Raw genomic sequence first — 6,082 nt, 5'->3', positions numbered from 1 at the left:
CTTATATACCAATTAAAATAATAAATTTAAAATGAGAAATGATATTTTGATTTATGCTTATATAAGTTTATTAAATTTAAGACTCGCTCATTCCCAACCCAATTTGCATAATTATTCTGTAAATTAACAATATTAAACTAAATATTAATTTTTTGGAAAAATGTTATTTTGAAAATGTACTTTATTTTCATAATATAACACAACATAACCGTCTTAATAATCGCTCTTCTAAATTTCATATTACCGAAATGAAAATGCCGCCGGCATATGTGTAAATGGGATATGTTTGCCTCTTCGAAATTTTCATAAACCGCTTTGGCAGCACAAGGAACGGAAGCCCTCAAACATAAATAATTTCCCCCGTTTTTTACACATTTACCACTGCGTCTTCGCTTCTATTGGTCGCAGCGTGATGCTGTATAGCCTATAGCCCTCCTCGATAAATGGACTATCCCACACAAAAATAATTATTCAATTCGAACCAGTAGTTTCGGAGATTAACGCGTTCAAACAAACAAACTCTTCAGCTTTATAAAACTATGAAGCCACTTTCAACTAAACATTAATAATTCTATATAAGGAATACGAAAGAATAATATTAACTTTTAATTCTATATAAGGAATATGAAATAATAATATTAACTTTTAAAAGCAAATAACTAAATTTATGAACAGACCATACCATAGGCCGAATTATAGTTTCGAATATTGTCGAAAGAATTTTGTGTATGTTTTTTTATATTTTTGGTGTTAATAATGAGAATCATGAGACTGAACACACTTCTGTGAAATCACTTCTTGTTACAAACTTTAACAAAAAGTAATTTCGAAATGTTATCATTTTTAGTCCAGGTGTGCTTAAGTTAAATACTTTGTATTTACCTTCACTCTTTTTTCCATTTACTACAAGTATATATCTGTATATATAAAATAAAGTTGTGTTAGTTACAACATTTATAATTCAAGAACCGCTCAACCAATTTGGCTGAAAATTGTGATTAGTAGTGATTAGTCTGAATTAAGTGAATAGAGAATTCGCGTTGATAATTAAAGTAGTTCACCGAATATTAGATGTGCACAGAATTACGTTTGGAATATTTTCCGATGCGCACGGAAACAAAGAAAACATAACAGTGGGCTTCATCAAACTGAACTCTTCACTGTGATGAAACTTTTCGTTGGCAACTTTAACAACAAATCGCTTTAAAACATTACAACCTCAATTATCAATCATATTTTGTTCGGTCGAGGTGTTCTTAAGTTACTAGCTGTGTAATTAACGCAACTTCCTTTTTGAATATGCTATATATACTTATATTAAGATAATCGTATTCAGTTCTCATTTGACTTATCTTCCTTAGCCTGAAATACCTACAACGATGGTAAATATTTCTGAAGCTATAAATTCTACACAATTAATTACATAAATCAACCTTATAGACGAGAATGGAAACTACGGTAAGATTTTGTAAATATTATACTGTGAATTATGGAAATATTTTTTCTTTTAATCCAAATAATATCAACCTTTAACTGCAAATTATTAAGTCCATTTACAAAAATGTATTAACTAGGGGTTATTAATTGCATATTAAGAAATATATAAAGTAATATTTAGCATCAAAATGATTAATCAGAATTAAATGAATAGAGAATTAGACTTAGTAGTCCAAACAATCCTCTAAAATCAATTGTACTCGCAATTATAAAATTTAGCAAACATTTTTTAAAATATTATCCGGTTGTGTTGGAAAATTTTTGGGAATTTTCCTAGGTAATCAAAATCGGCATATGTTTTCATTCAAATTGTCTTTTTTAGACCAAAATACCCACAACGACGGTAAATAATTTCGAAATTATGAGTTCCATATGGAATATCATTACGGATTGAACATGTAGACGGAAATGGAAACAAGGGTAAGATTTTATTATAGAAATAATTTATTAAAACAAATAATGCCAGCGTTAAACTAGATGCTATAATTCTATTAAAGGGACCTAGGGGAATAATATGAACATAATATAGTAATATGAAATTACTAAGTCATTTAAAAAAATTTAAACTAATAGTTGTAGGCCTCAACTGGAGGTTATTAACATAACAACAAATTTTATCGAAATAAACTCACCTCTGTGAAAGCACTTTTCGTTGGGAACCGCATCCTTTGCGAAATTTCTTGGATCATCTGAATCGGTCCATGTGTTCTTAACTTATGCTTTGAAATTAAAGTTACCTTCTTTTACCTTATACATATTTAGACAATCTTATTCACTTTTCATATAAATTGTCTTCCTCAGGCTGAAATACCTACAACGAAGGAAATGGAAACTACGGTAAGATATATTTTTAAATATATATCCTATGGAATTATAAATATATTTCATCTTCTTCTACTTAATTGGCGTAGACACCGCTTACGCGATTATAGCCGAGTTAACAACAGCGCGCCAGTCGTTTCTTCTTTTCGCTACGTGGCGCCAATTGGATATTCCAAGCGAATCCAGGCCCTTTTCCACTTGTTCCTTTCAACGGGGTGGAGCTCTTCCCCTTCCTCTGCTTACCCCGGCGGGTACTCCCTCCAATACTTTCAGATGTGAAGTGTTTTCATCCATTTGGACAACATGACCTAGCCAGCGTAGCCGCTGCCTTTTAATTCGCTGAACTATGTCAATGTCGCTCATCGTACAGCTCATCGTTCCATCGAATGCGAAATTCGCGGAGATATTTCGTTTTGCCCTCGTTCACTGCCAGACCCATTATGGTCCTTTGCGCATTGGGCACGGCGAATATCGCATTCGATAGAACGATGTGCTGTACGAGATATACGACGACTACGCTGGCTAGGCCATGTTGACCGGATGGACGAAAACACTCCAGCTCTGACAGTATTGGACGAAGTACACGCCGGGGGGAAGCAGAGGAAGAGGAAGATCTCAACTCCCTTGAAAAGACCTAGTGGAGAAGGACCTGACTACGCTTGGAATATCCAATTGGCGCCACGTAGCGTAAAGAAGAAACGACTAGCGCGCTCTTGTTAACTCGGCTATAATCGCGTAAGCGGTGTCTACGCAAATTAAGAGGAAGAAGAATAAGATTCATGAGACTGAATACACTTCTGTGAAATCACTTTTTGTTCGAAACTTTAACAAAAAGTCATTTGAAAATGTTATCATATTTAGTCCAGGTGTGCTTAAGTTAAAACCTTTGTATTTACTTTCACTCTTTTATTCCATATACTCGTACTAGAAGTATATATGTATAGTATAATCTTTTTAGATAATCATATTTAGTTTTAATGTAAATATTTTTCCTTAAACCGAAACACCTAGTTAATCTATTGCTGTTGAATTTTGGAGATACATATTTCATCTTTTAATCCCAAACGATAATGACAATCTTCAGATAGGTGCTGTTAATTCTATTCTAGAAACCCAATATGAAATTACTAAGTCATTTAAAAAATTTGAAGTAATATTTGTAGGCCTCAACTAGAGGTTATTAATTGCATTCTGAAAAAAGTTTAGTCTATCAAAGTATTCCACCAAAATTTAGTTATTCATGCAATAAACCTTTGGAACATAACAACAAATTTCATCGAAATTAACTCACCTCCGTGAAAGTACTTTTCGTTGGGAACCGTATCCTTTGCGAAATTTCTTAAACCGTCTGAATCGGTCCATGTGTTACTAACTTATGCTTTGAAACTAAAGTCACGTTCTTTTACCTTATACATATTTAGACAGTCTTATTCACTTTTCATGTAAATTGTCTTCCTCAGGCTGAGGTACCTACAACGAAGGAAATGGAAACTACGGTAAGATATCTTTTTGAATATGTCTCCTATGGAATTATAAATATATTTCATCTTCTTACCCAAAACTATAAAGCAACTTTCAACTGAACGTTATTAATTCTATATAAGGAATACCAAAGAATAATATTAACTTTTAAAAGGAAATAACTAAATTTATGAACAGACCATAGCATAGGCCGAATTCTAGTTTCGAATATTGTCGAAATAATTTTGTGTATATTTTTTATATTTTTGGTGTTTGATGTGAGGCTGTCATATAATGAATTGTCGATCCGAACAAACCAAATAATATAATAATGAGATTCAGGAGACTGAACACACTTCTGTGAAAACACTTCTTGTTAGAAACATGACCAAAAAGTAATTTCAAAATGTTATCATGTTTAGTCCAGGTGTGCTTAAGTTAAATACATTGTATAAAATAAAGTTGTGTTAGTTACAACATTTATATTTCAAGAACCGCTGAACCGATTTGGCTGAAAATTGTGATTAGTAGTGATTAGTCTGAATTAACTGAATAGAGAATTCGCGTTGATAATTAAAGTAGTTCACCGAATATTAGATGTGCACAGAATTAACGTTTGGAATATTTTCCGATGCGCACGAAAATAAAGAAAACATAACAGTGGGCTTCATCAAACTGAACTCTCCACTGTGATGAAACTTTTCGTTGGCAACTTTAACAACAAATCGCTTTAATACATTGTAACCTCAATTATCAATCATATTTTGTTCGGTCGAGGTGTTCTTAAGTTACTAGCTGTGTAATTAACGCAACTTCCTTTTTGAATATGCTATATATACTTATATTAAGATAATCGTATTCAGTTCTCATTTGACTTATCTTCCTTAGCCTGAAATACCTACAACGATGGTACATATTTCTGAACCTATAAATTCTACAAAATTAATTACATAAATCAACCTTATAGACGAGAATGGAAACTGCGGTAAGACTTTGTAATTATTATACTGTGAATTATGGAAATATTTGATCTTTTAATCCAAATAATATCAACCTTTAACTGAAGATTATTAAGTCCAATTACAAAAATGTATTAACTGGGGTTATTCATTGCATATTAAGAAATGTAGAAAGTAATATTTAGCATCAAAATGATTAATCAGAATTAAATGAATAGAGAATTAGACTTAGTAGTCCAAACAATCCACCTAAAATCAATTGTACTCGCAATTATAAAATTTAGCAAACATTTTTTAAAATATTATCCGGTTGTGTTGGCAAATTTTTGGGAATTTTCTTAGGTAATCAAAATCGGCATATGTTTTCATTCAAATTGTCTTTTTTAGACCAAAATACCCACAACGACGGTAAATAATTTCGAAATTATGAGTTCCTTATCCAATATCATTACGGATTGAACATGTAGACGGAAATGGAAACAAGGGTAAGATTTTATTATAGAAATAATTTATTTAAAAAAATAATGCCAGTGTTAAACTAGATGCTATAATTATATTAAAGAGACCTAGGGGAATAATATGAACATAATATAGTAATATGAAATTACTAAATCACTTAAAAAAATTTAAACTAATAGTTGTATTCCTCAACTGGAGAACGGACTAAAAAAATTTAGTTCATCAAAGTATTCCACCAAAATTTATTTATTCACACAATAAACCTTTGGAACATAACAACAAATTTCATCGAAATAAACTCACCTAATCTGTTTAAGCACTTTTCGTTGAGAACCGTATCCTTTGCAAAATTTGTTGGATCATCTGAATCGGTCCATGTGTTCTTAACTTATGCTTTGAAATTAAAGTTACCTTCTTTTACCTTATACATATTTAGACAATCTTATTCACTTTTCATATAAATTGTCTTCCTCAGGCTGAAATACCAACAACGAAGGAAAGGGAAACTACGGTAAGATATATTTTTAAATATATCTCCTATGGATTTATAAATATATTTCATCTTCTTCTTCTTCTTCTTAATTGGCGTAGACACCGCTTACGCGATTATAGCCGAGTTAACAACAGCGCGCCAGTCGTTTCTTCTTTTCGCTACGTGGCGACAATTGGATATTTCAAGCGAATCCAGGTCCTTCTCCACTTGGTCCTTGATATCAATATCATCGGCATACGCCAGCAGCGGTACACTCTTATAAAAGATTGTACCAGCTCGATTAAGGTCTCCAGCTCGAATAATTTTCTCCTTCCCGATCCTGACGTAGCTTTTCGTGTTGCTCAACGCCAGTTCACGCAGCCGTATTAGCTATACGGGGATACCAAATTCA

The 6,082-nt window shown here is 32.3% G+C and overlaps 1 long non-coding RNA gene across 1 annotated transcript; it reads left to right on the top strand.

Moving 5' to 3' along the window:
• Nucleotides 1-1,828: 1,828 nt before the first annotated feature.
• LOC120781315 lies at nt 1,829-5,161 on the top strand. Its single transcript, XR_005706047.1, has 5 exons — nt 1,829-1,917; nt 2,299-2,334; nt 4,669-4,689; nt 4,748-4,765; nt 5,127-5,161. It is a non-coding gene; the product is annotated as an uncharacterized LOC120781315 (long non-coding RNA).
• The last annotated feature ends 921 nt before the right edge of the window (nt 5,162-6,082 follow it).

The sequence above is a fragment of the Bactrocera tryoni genome, unplaced genomic scaffold (assembly GCF_016617805.1).
Source record: "Bactrocera tryoni isolate S06 unplaced genomic scaffold, CSIRO_BtryS06_freeze2 scaffold_578, whole genome shotgun sequence".
Classification (NCBI taxonomy): Eukaryota; Metazoa; Arthropoda; class Insecta; order Diptera; family Tephritidae; genus Bactrocera; species Bactrocera tryoni.
The sequence above is the reverse complement of the archived record's forward strand: the minus strand, read 5'-3'. Positions and strand labels throughout refer to the sequence as shown.